The following is a 22,548-nucleotide window of genomic DNA, read 5'->3' on the forward strand; positions in this document are numbered from 1 at the left end:
ATCACTTCAGTGACGTTATACACTTTTATGTATTACACACATACACTTTTTGTGTATAACAATTGAATTCACTTATGTAAACTAACAAAAGGTCAGTAAACTTAGTCAATCAATTTCTATCTGCTACACTGGAATATGCTGGAAACTGCCTGTTTATAAAATCATTAATTTACTTCTTTTTTCCAGTGGGTTTCCAGCAGCTTTCAAGTTGCTAGCCTAACAGAAAATGTATGCATGATAACTAAGGAGGTGATGTTTCTTCTCCTGTTCTCATCCTAAGAGAATATCTCCTTCCCAAATGTTTTTGTTTCCTGTATGTAAAATGCAGATAATGGTAATCCTTTGTAAGGAGCTTTGAAATCTGTGTTTGAAACATGCTGTTCATAGCAGTAGCCTGCAGGCTGTTGCTACTTTCAAACAAACTGCCACCCTGATAGGGTAGAGGAGGTGGTGTTAATCCTCAAGACTGTAGAGCAAGGCTTCATTCAGCCTTGGCTCCCCCAGTCAACAGCCTTTCAGGCATGTACAAGGATCATCTCTTTTTCTTTGAGAAGGCATGGTCTGAGATACTGAGCAGTGGGAGGGCCAATCTGGTTCTCAATAACAATAAATATTGTGATATAAAAATAATTTTACTGACATTTAAGAGGACTGCCAAAATATAGGCTGGGTTTTTTCAATATATGTATTTAATAAATTACAAAAAGATTGCGTTTCCTCTCTACCCACAACCTAAATATAAACTGATTATACATTAAAGACAAAATAATGTCATTTAGCATCAATGCAATCATACAATTACATTGTGCACTTGAAATAAATTTGTCCACTTTTACTGTAATTGCCAAGAATATTGTGGCTCTTGTATCTCAAAATCATTGTCCTTTTTTTTCTCTTGCTAATGTTTCTGAGAGAGGGATGCAGGGGGTCCTTAAGTCTGAGCAAGATTATTCCATAAGCCTCTGAATAAACAGTGATGATTCTTTACTATGAGTGTTTACAATTTTATTTGATTATTTTTTCAGTGGAAAAATGATTTCTTCCATCTCTAAGTGGAACACATCTGAGATTACAGACTCTTTATTGTCCATTTGGATAGCAGAAAAGCTGGAGGAAGAATTAAACATTCACTTGGTTCCCTCTTCTTTTGCCTCTGTTACTCCCTGAGGACCACTGACTATACTGGCTGCCTGTGAGTTGCCATCTCAGAGAGCTGGATTGAAACAGAATCCGTTAGCCTTCCACAGACTTTCTCTTTTTCTTGGTGATGAGATATTAGGGAGAGATTGCTGAAGAAATTGCTGTTTGAGCCTTTCTGCTTTTAATATTGCTTCCCCGCAAAGTAGAATTGCGCAGCAATGCTGCGGAAGGAAGACGATGGTGCCCAGTAGGTCTAATGTGAATTTAAAAATAGACATGAAAGCTTGAAGTAGATCCTTCTTCTGGCCTGCCCAGAAGGGCAGGCAGAAATCTCTGTTTTAATTGTGTTCTTTAAACGAGTGAAGAACTGGTTACAGATGGAGAGGACTCTCCACATGCACAGTGACAGACTGTGCACACAAGGGAAATGGTGCTGCCTCTCAGATTTTCTAGGTTCTCCCTGGATGCCAGGTCCAGGAAAACTTAATGTAATGGCAGAAAGCTGGTAGGGGTGGAATCGTATGAAATTCTAAAAGCAGGGCTTGATCCTTATCCTGCATTTTTTGAAAAGGCTTAAAAACCTCCTGTGCCAAGCCAAAATGTAAACTAGCAGTGTACTTTGTTTCTGAGGTCTGGACTCATACTTTATGACAGTTCAACACTTCTGACTATGATATATAATTATTGGTCATAAAACCTGGTGGAAAACAGAAAAGGACTGCTTGCTATAAATAGCTGTGTCACTTTCCTTGTGTGGAGATGTATGGATAAAATGCAGTTTAGGCTATTTTGTTTTCATTTATCCTCATCTCTGTGAGTCCTATGAGTGCTATTCACTTTGTAGTTGATTTGGGATTTCCCCCCACTTTCTTGTTTCTACTTCTGGCCTGCAGGTTTAGGAAAAAAAGTGCTCCTTCTATTGCATTTCATACCACAGCACTTTTCACTAGTGATTTATTTGAGACCAGTTTTTCAATTTGTGGTCCATATAGGATGTAAGAAAATTATGTGTACAATGGTTGTGTTTAGATAAAAACCACAAGTCCAGAAACACACCCATATACAAAGTGGCACAGAACTCTAAAAAAATTTATCCTGAAATTTTCAGGGAGAGAAACTGGCATTATGTTTTCCTTTACTGGGAAGCAGGGCAGAGAGGGTGAATAGGTAATGTTGCTTTGTTTTAATAAAAAACAATTTTCCTACTTTAAGATTTCCTACTTTAAGATATTTCTGAATATAGACATATGGAATTGCAACATCTCTCATATTTCTTTTAGGCAAAATTTATCAGAACAGAATGACAGATTTTAGGACTGAGAAGTTTTCTTTCTGCTTCCTGATGTTGTATTTGTTTTCTATGAAATTGCGTGGAAAGATTCTTATAGAAAATTCTTATAGAAAAAAGTTCACAGTTTCAATTTTTAACATATACTCGGTGGTGGTGGAGACTTTAGGCTCCAATGTAATCCTGACCTTTTCTCCGAAACCTGCAAAAGTTATAGAGTTTTGAAAGGCAAAATCTGTAAGAGTGCTGTATATTTTAATTAAAGGAACTGAAAATATAAGGTTCCCATGTCTTCATTTTAATGTAAAGAGCCACAAAGATGGTCAGAAGACTGCAGCCTCTGATCTGTTTTTTTTTCTGTGGAGACAGGCTGAGCGAGCTGGGGTGTTCAGTCAGGAGAAGAAAAGGCTCCAGGGAGACTTCATTTCCAGCTTTCAGAGCATCAATGCTCTGAGCTTATTAAAGAAAAGAGCAACCTTTTACATGGGCAGATGTTGGTACAACAAGGGGAATGTTTTTAAACTAAAAGAGGGTAGATTCAGACCAGGTATTAGGTAGAAATTATTTTCTGTGAGACTGATGAGACACAGGCACAAGTTGCTCAGAGAAGCTGGAACTGTTCGAGGTTTGAGCAACACGGTCTAGTGGAAGGTGTGCCCATGGTGGAGGGACTGGAACTATGTAATCTTTAAGGTCCCTTCCAACCAAAGCCATTCTATTTTATGAAAAAAAATTAAAAGGATGGCTTTTTACTTAGCCCAAACAATTTGTCATTCTGATCTCATGTGCCCTTTTGTTAAATAAACCAGCAGTTTATCAAGTCAGACATCCTTGGTCTTCTAAATTATGCCCTATGGAGACCTTATTCAAATTTAGCTTACGCTCTCAGTGGAGATCCAACAGTATTTTTTACAAAGTCTGAACAGCAGGATGATAATTTACAGTTTGGGAGATTCTGATGTAACCTTTTTACATCTTGAGATAAAAAATACCAGTAACACATCTACATAGAAACAAAAGATCACTCTTTCTATGAACCTCACAATTTTGTAACAGAAAAAATTACAGAGGATTGATTACAAAGAAATAGAAAAAAATGCATAAACTAGCAGTGATTTTAATGGGCTTCAGCCCAGACTTAATGTTTCAAATTTGGACTGTTTCTATACATACACGCACCCAAATACATAAAACATTGCAAACACTCTTATTTTGCTAGTGTTTCCTACAGAATTTATTATGCTTTTCAAAAGCATGGAAAAACATTTGCAGAACTGAGGAAATCACTCTTAATTCTCACACAAGTTAATTGATGTAACATGACAGTACAAAGTAGAGATGTTCTTTCCTATTAAGTAAAAATACAACTTATGTCAATTAAATAATTGACCAGGTGCCTCTAACAAACAGGTATACATCAGGGGAAATGTCATGTCAAGAACATTCAGTTTGAATTAATAAAAGCTTAGAAACAACTGAGGTAACATAAAATGCAACAGTATTAAAATGAAGTTATTACAGCTCTAGAAAACAACTTTATTTGCTCAGATTAAATTTTACATTATCCAGGACAAGAACAGAAGAGCATGTGCTGATATTTATGAAGAGCTATGAGCACTAAACTGCTCATCCTAAAATAAAGTGCATTCAAATGTAAGATTTTGCATTAGTCAACTATAAGGAGACAATACAACTGGGACCTTCAGATCACAGCTCTGATTCTCTTCTAAAATGCAGTTCCTCTCTTATTCCTCAGTCATAAGGCAGCCATTTTTGAAAGAGAGATTTGTTCTACTGCTAAATTTTATTTTAAATATTATAGGCAAACCCTTTACCTGAAATTTTTAATAATACATTCAGGAATTGTTCCTTTGTTTTCTGCTAGTCTTTCTGAATCAGATTGCTATTTACTTTCTAATAACTCACATTAATTTTCCAGGAATACAAATATTCAACAGAAGAAAGAGAAATTGACTTATATTTTCCTCCAAACAGGTTCATAATTTATAAAATAATTGCCAAAGCATCAATTGATTTGAACATGAGGCTATCCCAAGCCTGTTTAGAAATGTGAATTTTAAGATTCTAGACTTTACATCTGCAATCACATCAGATTATTGATCATCTATCAGCTGGGATGCTCTGGCTGCCACTTCAAGTATTAAGCACTACTCTGAGTTGGAAGCAAGCTAGGAAATGACACTTCAAGAATAGCCTGAACTTTTCTCTTTTTCTTTCATCTGAAACAAAACAAAACAAAACAAAACAAAAACAAACAAACAAACAAACAAAAAATCCATAACTCCCCCGAGCCCCTCCAAAAAAACCCCCAAAACCACAAAACACCAAATAACTAAAAACAACATTGTTTTGGAAAGTTCCTGTAGTTCTTACTCTGCTAGCCTGGCTAGAGTATGACACAGACAAGTACTTCATGGGTGGCTCTGACGTACTGAGTTATGGCAAAGGGCAATTCATGTTCCTCCTTATTGCAGCAGCACATTTCTGTTACACATCATTCTGTCTTTAGCTTAACATCTGATGACAACTGGCAACAAGGCAATTAGGAAGAATCTACTGCTGACTTCAATTATAGATACTCTATTAAATGCAAAAAATATTATGTTCCCCATTGAACTGTCCTTTGCTGCATTGTGCACTCAAAGCCCGGAAATGTCCAAGTTAAGTGGCCTTTACTCTGCCCTCTGGTGTATATGCATTACAATGGTCTTTAATCACATGGTTTCAACAATTTCTCATATAACAAAACACAAAAAAATCCCATAGTGTTGTATTTTAGCTACAAAACCAAAGCTTGCTGCAGTACTCCTCTTTTTCCTTCTTCTGTAGAAATTAAATGGTCATGACATTTCTAATACTCTAAATACTGTTAAAAAAACTTCAGCAGAAAAATATGATTAAAGCAAATATTTGTAGCAAATACCACATCTATATGTGAAATAAATTTCTCATCAGAGTAAATTCTTCTTTTGTGATTTATATTTTAAACAGCTTTTATTTAATTTTTAACAAACATGCTTAGGAAGGGGAAAAAAGACCTTGTTTTCTCAACATGTCTCTCTATATAAAACATTGTAATAAAATTGAAATGGAGGATTTTTTTTTGAGCTTTAGTACCATTATGTTGTTACTGTAATGTCTGCATTTCAAAATGTCGTTTTTATTTACATGTTGTATTCAGCATATGCATTAAGTATTCTCCTTTTGTGAGGTGGAGAAATAAAGCACAAAGACATAGGTTCCTAAGTGTTTTTAGTGCTCATTAAAGTACCTTCTGCATAGCTGGAGCTCAGGAGCACCTGTACAAGCTGCCTACAAGAAGCAGACGTGGTGGGCGCTGGTAGTGGGGAAAGCAGCCTGGGCTGAGCAAGCTGTCAGAGAAGAATCATCTCTCGGTGCCCGTCTGCACGGAGGTCACCAGCGCCGGGCCCACGCTGAGGCTCTGACAGCTCAGGCACTCTCTGCTGCAGGAGAGCCACCAGGAGTGCCCACCTTGTCTGGTGCCTCGATCACTGAGCATAGATAAATCTATTTTACCTGGCTCAAGCTATTCAAAGCTCAGCAAAATCCTAAACTTTCACTTCCATTTGCAGCCAGCTGGTATCAGTGGAGGCATCAGGAGTACAAGATCAGTTAGTACCACTGCTGCCCCTCTTAGAAATCTCTTTTAGAACAAAATAAATCTCTCTCTGGAGAGGCACACCTTTTTTTGCACTTTGGGAAGGATTTTTGATATATGACATAGATTGGACACTTTTCAGCATCTAAAGTTAAACAAGATCACTCTATTTCAAAGAGTCTTGCCCAAAGTTATGTTGGGAACTTACAGATGACCAGGATGCAAGACCAGGTATATCTAATCCAGACTGTAAAATTTAGCAGCGGGACACTCTTCTTGCATGTGCTGCAAAGCTGAAACACTGAGCATTAAACACTAAAAAGCCAGCACTAAAAATTCCTGGAATGAGAATTGAACAGTTCAATTCTTGTGCCCTTTTCAACTAAATAAAATATGATTTAGTAACTTCCAACTGAATTACCTGTAATGCTGGCCAGCATGCTTGACTGAAGTTTATAGCGCACTGGCCAAGGATGTGAGATTATTGAGAAGACAGGACTGCATAAATCTTGCCCATAGAGACGTTCAACATCTACTAAACTTGCATGTAGTCTTTAAATTATGAGATGCCATTTTAGGGGCTACAATGGAATTTCAAAGTTGAATTTCATATTTGCCATCCTTTGACTGACTGATTCTTTGTTATAGCTAGTAGATGCTAAAATAAAAGGCTCAAAGAGTAGAAAACTTATGGAGAGATTGAAAAAGAGTATGAAGTTGTTCATAAAGTTCTCAGAGAATTTTTAATTCCAAAAGTCTTCTTTACAATATTTACATAATTAGATGTCTTACTGAGGAGAACAAACTTGCTAAAGAAACATGTATCACAGAAGTGCATCAGCGTTGACTGAGAGTCAAAGATAGATCGTTTTAATTCTGTTGTGCTGTAGTAGTTTTATGGAATAGTTTTTGATTTGTTGCCACAAAATATCTTGCTTGAGTACTGAAGTATTGTGATCTGTTGAGGCAAAATTTCTTATACTTGTGATAAAGCTTTCCTTGTCTGGTGAAAATGAATTAAAATATACTTAGTGTGCTTATAGAACTTGAGAATTCTGTTTATTTTTGCTTTTACCATCTGTGTTAATCACAAAAGGAAAGTCTAGCTTGTAGTGTTAATACAGCACATTCAATGCTTTTGAATAATGATGACGTGAAATACAAAAATAAATGAAAGGAAAATTAATTTTATCTCTGGAAACAAAAAGATATTCTTAAGGGCAAGCTATTATTCTCATGTACTTGTTCTAATTCCAGCATGCTTCTGCTAAATTAATTTCCACCTAAGAAGCCTTGGTCAAGGGTCACAATTCTAAATGCAGACAAAACTCCATCTACTGCTCTTCCTAAAGAGTACTGAAAACCTCCTCCAGGCTCAATTTTGTGTTTACATCTCTTCCTGATTCTCTGGCCACATAGATACTAATGATGTGTACAAATAAAATAAATCTAGATCAACTACATATTTACCCCTTTAAAATATTATCTTGGTGGATTTTTTAGGTTCTGTTGAGATTGGAATTGCAAAGCCAATGCTAAACCCAAAAAATCAGCTTATTATGAAAAATGACCCTTTGCATCATTGTAATCACTGAGAACTGAAAGAAAGTAGAAAACAAACTTTTGCCTTTTTTCTAATGCCACAGGTTCTCATGTATATATGACAACACAAACCAAATATGCAATAAACATGTTGAACTATTGTGGCCTTTACAGTTTTCCCAGCCTGAGGTAACAAAATTAGTTATTTAATCTCTTGTCAGGATCGGACTCATTAGGAGGGACTGTGACATGTCTTCCTTATTTACAAATGGCAAGCAGAGACCTGATGTCTTGTTTCTCAAGAGCTCTGATTTGTGTGGCATATTGTTTTTTTTCAGAATAATTTCTGCCTTGATTACTTGTGCAATGTCAAGTTCTTTTCCTTCTGAACATATACATGATTACCTTTTCTTTCATTGGCTCATGAAAACTGGACAAAGCCACCTTTGCAGACTACTCAGCTTCTGATTACATAAAGTCAAACTGCTTGATACAGTTTTTTGGTGACATACTTTATTTCTTTATTGAGAGGCTTAATAATAGTTTCCTTGAAACTAATTAAGATTTATCTTAATGGCAGGCTTTTCTCTTCAGTTTAGGATGATTAAATATAGTCAGTCATCCAATGCTCAGGTCTTCAGATTATACAGATTTGTACTTTTCTCTCTGAAAAAGAATATTAGACTTTGGTTATTACAAAATAACCAAAGATAGAGATTGCTATTTAGAAAGGTATCAGATAAAATATCTTAAAAAAAAATCACCTAACTTTTAGAATGTGAGTTAATAACACAGATCAAATCCCTAGCAGTGATAGATCTTGACATGCTTTTCCTGCAAATTTATTATCTCAGAAAAATTTGCAACACATACATCTCTAAATTGAAATTATTAAGCATAATACCACCCAACTCTTTGGATAACTGGAACACACAGTTCATGTGAATGTATGTGTCCATTAAACTTAATACACTCTGTGAAAATGCCACAGGAAAAAGACTTCTGCTTCCCAAATTTGTGATGAGTGTTAGCCAGATTTGTGGTTTGTTTTATTGGGATAGATCACAGAGTAAATTATTGCTCAGTGTGAGTAAGGATACCAGAAGGAGCCCCTAACTAATTATGTAGATATATTACGATTAATAAATAATAACTGCAATTATTGAGGAATGGCTTAACCAATAAGGTCTTCAATAAATGTTTAATAGTTAAAATACATGATAAACAAAACCAGATGGCAATATAGCATATTGCCAAGTCCCACTTGTGCAGCACAGGGTATAGTGCCTTATTAGTTTTTAAAGCCCAAATGAATTATACCTTGAATGTAAAGAAAAAGTAATTGGAATGTATTTTCATTCTTCGTGACTTCATGTGACTATGTAGTACCCACACATCTCTAGAGCAAAAGTGACTTTTTTTTGTGTCATTGATTGGTTTACTTATTAAAATTGGAAATTATCCATATGCATTAGTGAAGATACTTTGCTTATTTCTTTTGTGTGCTAGATTCAGAATAAAAATAGCAGAATAGGAATAAATATGGGTTATCCTTATACTGAACCTTTTAATCACACTTATCTTTTAGATGAAGTCCATAGCTATCCTACTACTCACTGCTCCTGTACAAAATAGAAAGATATATTTTCTTTTCATTGGAGCTATGATTAATCTGGCCCTATGCAGTTGATCTTGGTCTGGATTCCATGTTTTCAATGCACCACATGGAATGAGATTGGGACATTTTCAACCAAGATACACAGTCAATACTTGGATCAACTTCTCGAGTCTCTAGTTAGTTGTACTTAAAGTTGTGATCCATAAATGACTGTAATTAGCAGATCATTTTCAATTGACCAATTGGCTTTGAGATTACCTTTTTCCCTAGAGTGACCTGTGATATGACATGGCTGATCACTGACAGCTCTGTAGCAGTGTTCTCAGTTTCTCTCCAAATTAACTTAATTAACTCCTTCTCCAGGTCTTACTGACATTATTTTCCCTTTGTTGTGTTTGTTAGGTTCTGCCCCTCATTTCTATCAGTTATAAGGTTGGCATTTAATCTATGAGAGTAATGTTTGACCTTTATGATAAAGGAATAAGAGGGGATTCAGTTTTATTGTGAGTATTACCTGTCTTTTCTGTATAAAATATGAAAATAGACTTTTCCTTCTGAGGCAGCAAATGATTAGCATATATATGATTTAAAGAATATCTATGCATTGATAAAACTTCAATAGCCCTGTTACTAGGGTCCTAGGCCTAGATTTCAGTCTAACTACTGATTCATGTAAGCTAGATTTTGCCTTAGCTTTTAAGAAAACAGGAAAGGGGTACCTTTAACTTGAATTTACTTTTAACCAAGATCTGAATAAAACCAAGGCAGTCTGTAATTATTATGTCTTAAAAACTTTGTGGTATAGGCTAGCCTTGCTTCCTGCTAGCCAGCTCACCAAATCATAGAGCTTTTGATGTTTATAATTGAAAAATTTATCTCTCCAACAAAAAAAAACCCAGAGGGTTGGAGTAACTCAGCTCTGCTCTGTTAACCTCAGCGAAAGCAAGGAACTTGATGTGACTCCAGCCAAAGCACTTAAGGATCTGAAGGAAGTAGCTGCTCTCACTTCAACCACTCAGTCTTCCTATACTGGGAGGCTTCTAAACCAGGGATAAAGGCATAACATCCTCCCTTTCTCCTTGTTTCCCAGCCAATTCTCTTGTTTGCACCCATTTTAGCAATTGCATCCAGCCACACTTTGGTATTTCTTGCAGCACTCATGCCTCTTGTCTTAAGAGAAAGCCAGATCTTTTCTTAAAACCAGCAACAGACTCCTTTTCATCCTATCTTCTCTCATTTTACCTTTCTTGCATTGGTAGTCTTGGAAAAAATCCTGTCTTTTGTCTAAGGTGAAGATCAGAACCTATTCTCTTCACCTAATCCTGTATTAGCAAAATTTAGAGAGGCCAGGGTCAAAAAAAATATCATTTAACACATGGCAGTGTTCAAGTCTTCCCCGTTGTGCTTTTGTTTTGGGCAAACCAGCAGCTTTCTGAACAGCTCTGAGGTTTGGCTTGGGAGCAAATAAAGACAGAGGACCATTTCTAAAATCAGCTTTTGTGGGACCTCTATTTAAAAATACAAACACAAATTGTTTTGGTCTACAAGTCTGCACTGCCGGAGAAAGGTTACAAATTTTTTCAGCTTCCTGACATGGATTGACATGGTGAGGACATAAACTTGGTTCTGCTTTTGTAAATAAAGATAAAAGTACTTCCACACATAATATTTCCAGAAGCTTAACAGAAAATACTATAAGGATGATGAAGCATTAATTTGTGAAGCTGCCCACAGTGACATAAATATCCCAATTAGAGGCCACAAATTATATTTATATAACAGTATGGATTAGAATTGCTATGCAGAGCATAGCATTGTAATAGAACAAAAAAAGGAACATATTCAGTGACAATAAAAAAGACTATAAAAATAAGCCTGATAGAAAATAGCTATTTGTATGGCATAAAATTAGCCCATGGAACTAATTATCAGAAGTTTAATTAAGACATTTTGCTCAGTACAATTCAAACATGATTAGGATTTATAAGTATAAATAACTAACTGGAACTAGTCTACCTTGGTTAAAATGCGGCTTTAAATCATCACAGAGTTAATAAGTAAGTTTATAAATAGTCCCTAAGGCCTTCTTACATTTTGTGCTACTGAATGCTTGCAGCTGATATGAGCATGAAGTGCCTTAGAAAGAGATGTAGACTCCCAAACTAAGAAAACCCCAAACAAACAACAGAGTATTTTTTTGATCTCTTAATCTTAGTTCTTAAGAATAGCAAAGGATGTAAGCATTTTTTACTGTCTTGTGGAAAACTGGAAGACATAAAAATGCCTAATTCTGTGGGTGAGAGGTGAAGAAGAATGAAATGGGAAAAGGGTGATGGCCAAATGAAAATCCTCAGAGACCCGAGTTGTTTTGAAAATAATTTCCTGAATCAATGAATGCAGGGATTAAGTACTGAATACTAATGATAAGTACTATATACTGAAATGAAGATCTAATTTAAATAGAAAACTATATGCATTTCCTTTATAGCTAGAAATGAGTATTGTTAAATATTTTCTATATATTTTACAGAAAATGTTTATGATCCAAATGACATTTTTTCAAAGCAGAACGTTCTAGTATGCTTAGTGATATTCTGTTCTTTTTGTCAGCTTCCTAACTATATGTAAAAAAAAAAAGAAAAATCTGAATTAACTGAGACTGAAAGGGGATTTCTTTTCAGTAGCTAAAAGTCTGGCTAAATGTATGACTAATAGAATTAAACAGAGAGTACAGAACACATGGAAAATGACAGAAAAGACATCTCCCTTCTTTCTTAACTTGTTTTTAAATGTAATTTTCCAACTAGCTCCATTATATTTTCCTTTTTAAAATCTAAGTTTTCTCCTATTTTTTTTTTTTTAAATCTTCCCTCCTTTTATTCTGTCTGTCACAATCCGTATTTATGCTCACTGATCCTCCCATACCTAACCCTTGCTCCTCTTACTCCCAGTCTGAATTTCTCTCTCACTTTTTTTTCTAATTTCCCCACTTCACTCTTGCTGAAAATAAGTTTTTCTGTAACTCAAAAGTTCTCTTGCCTGGGGAGGTGCCAGTGATACAAGGCTGACCTTAGCTACTGATGTTTCTTTTGAGTAATTCCAGACAGACTAATTGGGCACAGTGAGATCCTTATGGGTTAAGGGAGAAGGTGGTATCTCAGTCCACTACACTAAGAGGATTTCGACTTGCAGAACAGATGGCAGGTACAAATGGCCTCTCTCACTTCCATTTATGAGGCTCTGTGTGGAAATGTGTGGAAACTTTCCTTGTGCTGCTTAGAGAAGCATTAAAATCTCGAGTGAAGTGGCACAGTAATAAAATGCTGCCCAATACATTATTTCTTTTTTGTAAAACATTTATCATTCTAATTCTTAAGAGATTATTAAACTACAGTTCAAATACATAGAATCAAACAGCAAATGCTAATCTTTCAATTAAAATGGATTATAAATGTATTCAGATAAGTGCTCTAGAAAGGTAATTCATGCTGCAACAACAGGGTTTAAACTGTCAGTATTTGTTTGAGATTTTTACAAACTATGCTGCATTTTACTAATTATGCTTACCAATTTATACTTCTGTAACTGTACCTGCACCGCATAATTGTAGAAACATCAGCAAGAAACGAAACACACAGGCAGATGTATCCATTCCTGTTTCCAGTGTACTCTTTGCATTACATTGTGACTTTATGGAAGATGTTCTGTTTTCTGAGAGCAGCTTGTTGTCACTATATAACCTAAGGTGAAATCAATTACTCTTATTGTTCTCACTACAGAGCTTTTTTAACATTGGCTATAGGATAATCCTTTCTGATAGGAATTTAGAAATCTATTAAAAATGCAAAGGGTTGTTAAAACCATTTTTATACTATTTCAGAACATTTAGAATGGGGAAAAGTGCCAAAAAAGCATGTAATTAAAAATGTGATTCCATCATGTGGCACTAAAATATTTTAAAATAAAATTTATTTATTTTTGTCAAATTTCTCTCTGCTTAGAATAAGAATGAAATGACTTGTCAAAACTTGGTCTTCATGAAATCAAAGAAACACAAAGAAGTAGATGTTTATTTAATAAGAAGCTGTCCTACCACTGTATCGTATCAGTGGTCTATGTGAACAACAAACCTTTCATGGGTTTTGCATAAAGTCTCCTAGGCATGAAAAATATTGCATATCATAAACACAGTCTGTACCCCAAATAGTTTATCTTCTACTCATGATACAGCATGCCTAAAACTGGAAAAGATGATACAGAAGGTAATTCTAAACCAGAGTATTATAAATACCTTTTTTCCTCAATCTTATTTTAAACACCTCTAGTATAAATGAGGAGATTTCTGGAGAGGTCTGAAGAACAGATTTTGAGAATTCCAGATGTGGGAGCAGAGTGGATGGTGAGCAGAGCCAAAGGCAGTTTCGCAGGAGTTGTAATGTTGAGGTGCTGCCCTTTTTCCCTGCAGGCTGGAGTGTATTCCTTAACACACTGCCCTGAAAATGAAGTAATCTCTTTTCTGCACAACACTTGACTCTTCAGCTGCATCTTGATGCATGTCAAATAAGAGAGGCTTAAAGTAAAATTTAATATCACACCCACACCCTCCTCCCCACCAAACCCACACCAGTTGTAAAACGCAGTATAGTGGCACAAATGTGTCTGCCATGGAGCCATCCAAAACAGCCTCTGTGTTTCAGTGTCTTTTATCTTCCACAGTGTTACCACATTAGTCCTGATTTCAAGGTCACTGTGACATTTTTACAGCTGTCACTCAAAGAAATAAAGAAACTAGGCTGTGGTTACAACAGCTATGGTAGCAATTCAGTTGCTTAGAAGAGCTAAAATAACCAGAAGGTTCAATTGGTGAATTTATCTTGTGATTCAGACATCATTTAAAGATAATGTTTCCTGGAATTGATGCATATCTGCGTATGTGCTGAATCCAGGAGAGACCTTTTACCTTGAGTAAGAGGGCAATCAACTAAGCACTTCACTTTCTCCATCTGATCTGTTATTTTAGACACTAAGTTAAGAGCTGAGAATGTTTTGTGAGGTAGTTTTAAAATGCAAAACATTCTGGGGAATAAAATAAGTTGCTTTTCTTATTCATTTGCTTTTCAAAATGTTATGAATTAAGTAGCTGACATTCCATTGCTTGTCATTCATGAGTCTTCAGTTAGTAAGGACTTCTCCCTTTGGTTTCTACAGGACTAGTATTTTGTCACATGTAAATGTGTATATCATTAGTAAACTTCAGTATCAGTAGCTTAGCTCCCAAGGCTGATGCAACACTTCACTGAAGCCAGTCAGTCCAAGGCAAAATGATGAAAAACTGTACATGCTACAAATACTATCATGACACTATTTCAGATTCCCTTTATACTTCTGTGAATGACTTAATGAAGTGCAAAGGGAGAGATCATTAATGAAATGGGAAATAGGTTTCCCCACCTGTAAAATGGGGATAATCATTCTTACTTTTCCTGGAGAGTATTAATAGCAGCTAGAAAAATGTGCTCTGGTTTTGTAATTATTACTGCTAGAAGACAAGCAAAATGAAATGATTTATGATATGCTTTTAAATGGATGCCCAGACTATGGAACAAATACTTTTTAGGGCTGTCTGAGCATAGTTTGCACATTAATTAACTGGATTAGGATCTAATTTAATTAAATTCTCTTTGTATGGAAAATGTCTTTTGGATGAATAATACTCTATTCATTTGGTTTTTGGTGATTTTTATTTAGTGGTTAAACAAAACTGAAAAGAGGAATACTGAATTCAAAGTAAGAATGCTTGTGGGAGGAATACATAAAGTTAAATTAAATTGGTCTCTGAACCAATTCAAGCTGTAAAAATAAGGTCATGTAGATCTGTTACCCAGGTGTCATCTGAACTGTGAATGTTTATGTGCATATACCCATGCAGAAAATAGAGTGGACTCCTCATTCTAGGTTACTGTCAATCTCTTCTATAAACACTGGGTTGTTAAAACAGGAAAGATTTTGAGCAGAATGAAGATCATAACTTCAGTAAATTGTAGAGGATTGTTCATATGCTGGGAAAAGCTAGATCTATACCTCAATCTTCATGTAATAAAATCTGTATTGGTCTACTTTGATCACACAAATAATGTAATGTTCTTTACTTGGCCTGTGCTTCAACACAACACACTTTGGCCTTTGCATCTGTTTAACCACGGTGTCTTCATAGCATGCCCAAAAAGTCACTCCCCTGAGAGGCAGAAGGTCTCATGTGGTTCAGATGTGGCTGCATCCCCTTGGAGACCAGGTGCTCTGAGGAAGCTGCTGCATCACCTCTGCACCGGGCAACCCCACACTGCTGAACTTTCGACTCTCACTCTTCAGATGAGGTGGTGCTCTGAAGTGTTTCATGACCAAAAAACATGCAGTGCAAATGTTCACATTCATCATGGTATTTACCATGGGTCATTTACAACCTCCTGTTAAAAAGAAAACCTGAGCATTTCTCAGGGTCCTAAAAGCTCTCCCAAAACATCTTAAAACACTTTCGGTTTTCTCTGTTTCTTTCTAACATTTGTAGTGATTCTATGCACATAAAAGCAGTGTGAATCTTCATTTTTCTTGACTGCAGTAGTCTTTGAAGTGTTCACATTCTCCTCTGAAATATGAAAACTCCCTCCTTAACCAACTTCCCCTGCAGCTGAAAATACTCTGCATCTTCAGTGCCCTAAGACCTTATATTTATAGGACCTGCCTATTCACTATTTGGTGTCAGCTCAGGTATTTAGATAGCTTTCAAGAGTCTTGCATGGGTATGAATCTATGTGTATATGTATGTACACATGCAGTCATGTTCTGTATTGCTTTCATAATTTGGGATTTTGAAAAATATTTTTAAATTTGTTTTTGTTTTGGATCCATCCAGAAAATAAAATGATAGTGCATATGATCTAAAGAATTACAGGGGCATTTGGAAGAGCTGTTTTTAGCATCTAAGACCTGTGATTTATGGTGTTCTAATCACAAAGTGTATTTCCTAATTATAGAACGCTTTAGGGGGAAATGAGAGGGATTTAAATAAAAATGAATCTACAAAAATACAGTGGTTTACTTGTTTAGGTAATTTCCCTGTGTTTGAAATATATTGTAATGTTCAAATCCAAAGAGCATTTGTGAATGTTATTATTTATTAATTCACCTCATAGTTGTTTGTGTAATTATATATTACCAGCTTTGTCATAAATTATATTTGGAGCAATCTAGTGATTAAAATATACTTCCTGAAAATCACTGCTCATTAAGCTTAGTAAATATTCTGGATGTGCTGACTTCAGCTAATTAACTAGTTACCTTGTATTACAGGAGAAAGGGCTTTTATTTGAAACTGCTTTCAGAATACTCAGCTTGTGACATAATAACTATTAACCCCTAAGACACACCTGTAGTAATATTTTAAAAAGGCATGAATAATGATGAAAGATCTTATATAATCTAGCTATAAGTAGAAATATTGCCTTTGCTTTATGTAAAAATAAAATACTCTGGACATTGTAATTTGTGCTACAATATTCTTTTACTGTATGTTTTCATTTATAGAAAACCATTTGTGACTGAGTTTGCCATTTGATAGTCATACTGAATTAAGTGGAAACTCTGGAATTATGCAGTAGAGGTAAAAGGGAAAGGGTAACAGTGAATATCAGTGAGAAAGAATATGGTGCATCTGTATGGCTGTGGGCCCCCACTGTAAGCACAGTGGCCTGGTGCCAGGCTATTCTCATGAAGAATAGAACTTCCCTCTGGCAAGAGGAATGTGATGTCCTGGGGAACCCAGGGACCCCAGCCAAGGGCTCAAGGGGACCTGCTTGGACCTGGTATTCTGAAGAGTCTTGTCCCCAGAGCAAGAAAGAAGAGTCCTCCAGGAGACCTGGCACTGTGCAATGGTCAGAGTGACTGGGCTGGCTCAGTGCAAGCACCTGCCACAGCAATGCTCTGCTTTGAGTGGCCTCAAAGGCCACTCTGTGTAAGCAAATGGAGCCTCATTGAGACCAGCCCTGCATACGGTGGCCAAGGGGAGAGGGAAAGCCTTTGTCCCTGGAGATTAACACCTCCATGATGCCATCTGGGAATGGCTCTGGGAAACCTGTGCCTCGAACTGTGCTGAAGAGCTATTTGGGAAATTGTTAGCTGGTCAAGAAGTAGTATGTCAAAGACACTTATTAGCATTTATTTGCAATTTATTAGCATATGTAACTTTGTTTCTGTGACTGGGAAATGATCTGGACTTGAGAGGAGCTGACTAACATAGGCACAATTTGTTTTCTTAGCGAAGGTGCTGTTCCCCAGGAGCTGCTAAGTAGAGAAAGCTTTTGCTCATTTAATGTGCCTGCACTCAAATGCAAAGTAGATCATGGATATGTTTAATTAGGCTTTTGAGAATACTGTCTTTTGTGGGAATGTTTTCTGAGGATGTAATTCAAATATGATTCAAAAGCAATGCAGACATACTTACTGAGCCACTGGATCCAGGTTAATAAATTCTGCTTATTGGGAGTAATGTCTACAGAACATGGAGATGGTTGAGGTAAAAAGCTTTACTGAAATAGTTGGTCAGATGCTCATGGCAAAATTTTGGTCCCTCTGAAGCCATTTTAGCTCCAATGGCAGTGGGGTTCATTCCTGCCTCAACTTATTATGATTAAACCTCTAATCTTCTACTGAAAGTGGAAAGACAAAGACTTTTATGTAAAGTGATGTTTTTATGGTTTTTGGGGGTTTTTGGGGTTTTTTTTTCCTTGTAACTGTATTTTATTTCTGTGAGGGTTCTACAATTTAATGTAACCACGAACTACCTCAACACTTTCTGAAATAGCAGTTTGCAGTTTAGCTCTGGAATCCCTGCAGAAAAAGTTCCCATGAGAAAAGGCCTGAAATATCTTGAGGAATGATTAAAAGCTGCAGTAATGTTCTATTAAACCTTGATGCTTTTAAAATAAATGGACACTTCATTGCTGTAAGACATTTTACCTGTAGACATTCATTTGGTGTCTCATGTTTTTAAATGACTTTGCCCCCATATTGCAGTCAAACCTCAAGATATTACAGGAAAGAAGGATTAAGGAGAAATACCTATAATGACTGGTAGATTAGTAATGATAAGCAGAATGACTCAAGTTCAAATTTTAATTTCATATGATGCTTTATGGATTTCAGGATGTTATTGTTGCTGCTCGTAGTACCAATTCATTAAAATAAGTAAATGTGGCCTGGAAACAAAAGATCCCACCTATGTCTTTCAGAGATGGTCAGATTAAAGTATGTGGTTTTTTTAATAAGCACAAATGGATATGTGCTAATTATTTTAATGGAAACCTGAAACCACAAACCTTTTTTCCTGTCTGTATGTTTTATAAGCAAACTAGAAGTTAGAATAGATTTAAAACTCTCAGATCCTTCATTCTAACTGGATTGATGTTTTAAATTAACATAGAGCTTTGACCTAGGAATAAATCTGTTACAGTAACCCACAGTTTAATCAATACTTGTGATAATTATTAGCAGTTTGTACCTGTGCAAGAAGGGATGGGAGCTCTACTCTGCAAAATGCAAAATTATGTTGGTTTAGCATTTTTAGTAGTATGGAAAATAAGTAAGTTATTTCCATAAGTTATGGAAAATAAAGTTCACTTCAGCTGTTGCTCTGAAGTTTTGGACTCATGTGATCCTTAGACTGAGAAACAGAGATGATTGAAATCACAACAGAAGTTTTGCAGATTATTATAGAGTACACCTGCATTAATGACTGTGTAGGCTCTTACAAAGGCTCATCTGTTTGAGCCACTCAAGGAATATTAAGGAGTAATTATTTTTTCTCTCTATATATTGCTGTTTCCACAGACAGTGATCAGTTATTTTTTTAAGTTTAATCTAGATTATTTTGGGAAATGTGGAAGGTATTTCTAAAAGCAGCTGAGGTTCTGTGTCTGCTTTAATTTTCTGTAGAAGTTATTTCCACAATCTTATCTGGTGTTCAAAAAAAAAATCTTGTCCTTATTGTGGCAATTTTGTGCCTGTCAACCACTGACTTGTGCTTCCAGTGGGAAGATGCAGCTACAGAAATCAGGAGTCATGGACAGAGAGATGATCTCAGATTCTAAAGGTCAGTCCTGTGACAGAGTCCAATTAATGGGATGGCACCATGCACTTGCCTATTTTTAGTGGGGAATCAATGCAGAGACTGGAGCCATGCTGTGATATTCTCATGGTGCCTCAGCTGGTGGAAAGTTGCACTTGCATCAAATGGAGGTTTCTCAGGAACACACAGTTTCCTTCTTTGCTTACATGTTGCAGTAATTCAGCACAAGAATAAACTACTGGCTATTCACATCAGTCAAACTACTTCTAAAACTGACCAGCAAAGAGCTCTGGTCAGTCCACAAATGGGAAAGGGCCATGTGTTTGGATACCCAGTTACAAGTGGACTTGAAAAGCTTTTAGGAAAAGCTCTTAATAGAAAGGGACATTGTGCAGAATGTAGTGGGAACTAGGTGTTTTCCACTTTTTTGTTCCCTTTGCTGTTCCAACTGCTGACCCCTGCTAGGCACTGAGCAACTTGAGAGATGGCTCTGCTTGTGTGTGATAAGAAAGCTGCTGTCCACAGGTGGATATGGACACTCAGTGATAAGAGAAAAAAGTATTTTTGGTAGTTAAGAAGAACCTGCCTCCAGATATGTGGTGAAAGTTCAGAGGTAAATAACTGGTCTGATAAAATCTTAATAGGAATAACAGATGGAGTCTGCCAGGGCTTTGTGGGTAGGTGTTGCATCTAAAATTTTACCCATATCTGCATTAAGTTTTATTTGTATTTTTTTTTAATTTTAGTTTTATCTTTATTTTTATCCTTTCATGTTTTACTTAGATTAGAGAGGTAAAATGGACTCATAGAAACCTTTTCAAAGTCAGCTTTTTATTTGGCCTTTAATTTTCCTACGTTTTTCTTTTCTCCTGAAACTAAGACAAAATGTCGGAAGTGATAATATTTATGAGAGCCATTTAGAAATAGAAAAGAATTCAGCTGAGTTGTGATTGAATAGTCTTCACAATTGTTGCAGCAGGGAAACTTAATATAGAGTTGCCATGGAGACTGGTTCTTTGGCCACTGGTCTAACACATTCAAGCCTTTTAGTTCAGTAATATGATATTGCCAGTTGATGCCATAAGTGATATTAACAAGTGGATTGCCTCCATTAAAAAGAAAATAGCCCTAAAATTACTGTACTTCTAATTAAAACAGAAATATGCAAAACACCGTGAAGTTATTTGAATAATCAGTGATGTGCATGATATCAGTTCATATAAGAGCAAAACATGTTTATTGCATCAAAACTTGGGCAGACATCCTCATCAGAGCTATTGAAATGTAAGTTAAATGGAGGCTGTCAAGGTGAAAGAGGCAAACCAACTTCTTTCAAGTGCACGCTTTGGCCAGTTTTGGGGTGAGGTTACCTTTTCTCCCATTAGCCTTTTTCAAAGTAAGTCTCTTGAGTGCAGGGGTGCTTTGGCTACAGACTTGCACTGTACCATGAACACACCAGTTCCTTTTGCATTGAAAGATTTATATTTATTACTGTTTAATGACATATTGTTTTTGTAAATGATATGTATTTTTACCATATGGCAATTGTACTGAGTTCTGTATAGCACATTTAATGGAATAAATGGAAGCACACATTTAACAGACTGCAAAAACTCAAGCAAAGGTAAACCACTTAATAGCAGTGCCTGTAATGAATTTCCTAACTAACTGGCCCATTTCATAAACTGATAACATAGACAGAGACTTAGCTTTAAAGGCCCTTGATCAAGCAATGGACAGAAAAAAAAGGAGAAACAGAGCTGTAGCTATCAAAATCCATTCTGGTTAGGCAGGAGCCTGGGGCACTCCCTGTAATGGTCTGTTTGCTAGCTAAGTCAATATTTCGTATCTGCTCTCCAGCTGGACTGAAATGCTAAAATACTGGGTTCCTCTATCCACCACTGCTGTGTCAAACAGAGCCTGAAAAACATTGTGATCCTATAATTCTAGCAGAGATTTAGCTTTCTGCAGAACAGCTGAGGTGACCCAGAGAGGCCAGAGGCTGGATCAGGACACAGCATTGTGGCACTATGCCATCATTTCACTGCTATCTTGTACTGGATATTTCTGCCAGGGTGCAACAGCATCCACACATCAACATATAGTTTGTAGTTTTTTTTGTGTTACATCCAAGTTTGTTTGCAATTTTTTGGGAAGGATGATTTATACTCCTTACAAAATTGGCTGTCCAAATGCTACTATTTTGATATTTTTAGAAATGTCCTCTGATTCCTAGCACAGATTTTGCATTCAAGAGTTTGAGAAAACACATCAGTATCAGTATGAAATTCATGTATATTCCAGTATCCACAGACCTTGCTAATGTTACAGGACAAAATTCATAATGCAGTAGATGATCCAGCTCTATGCTCTAGTTTGATCAGTCAGTTTATTATGATTGTGTTTGGCACAAGAAGTCTGTGGATTAAGGCTGTATAGGAACGCCTTTGGAACTTCTCTTTGCAGAAGGACATCATCTTCCCTCTATGGGAGAAATGTGGATTACCTCTCCCTTCTCACTATGCAGAGTGCCCCATTTTAGTTTCTATTATATTGTATTTTTCTGCAGTTCCATTAAAACTCAGAAAAATGTATAAATAAATCAGAATATTAATTACAATTGGTCCTGCATTACACTGATTAATAGATCTAGTTGATACATTTTCAGTTTGTCACAATATGCCATTTTTCTGAAGTCAAAAAAGTATGGGAGTCTGAGACTGCCCTGCATGAGGATTAACAAATTAGTAATGTGAGACACCTGTACTCAAATCTAGACGTTAGGAGTGATGTGGAGCGTAAAATTCTGATACAAAATTAACATTGCATCCATGGATGATTTTTAATAAATGTGAAAAATAGATTTTTTTCCAGAAATCATTCTTTTCTTACTATTGTCTGTTTCTGAAGAAAATAAAAATTTTAAAACCAGGGTAAAAACCCCAGAGCTCTCACATTTTTCTCCTCTCTAGTAATCAGCTATGAATTGCTTTGCCATATTGATTTTTATTTTCCTGATTGCATGAACTCTGAAATACTCAGAAATTTTCCCTTAAATTCCATGATATAAGCATAATTTATAACTACAGGGATATATTCCCAGTAAGAAAAGTATACTGCTACTCTGGGCCTTAAGTGGGGCCTCAAAATGTGGAAAGAGATATTTTTTTTCAGTGACTCCTACTCCTACAAACTTATCA

Source organism: Lonchura striata, chromosome 4 (genome assembly GCF_050655825.1).
Source record: "Lonchura striata isolate lonStrDom1 chromosome 4, ASM5065582v1, whole genome shotgun sequence".
In the NCBI taxonomy this organism is placed as follows: Eukaryota; Metazoa; Chordata; class Aves; order Passeriformes; family Estrildidae; genus Lonchura; species Lonchura striata.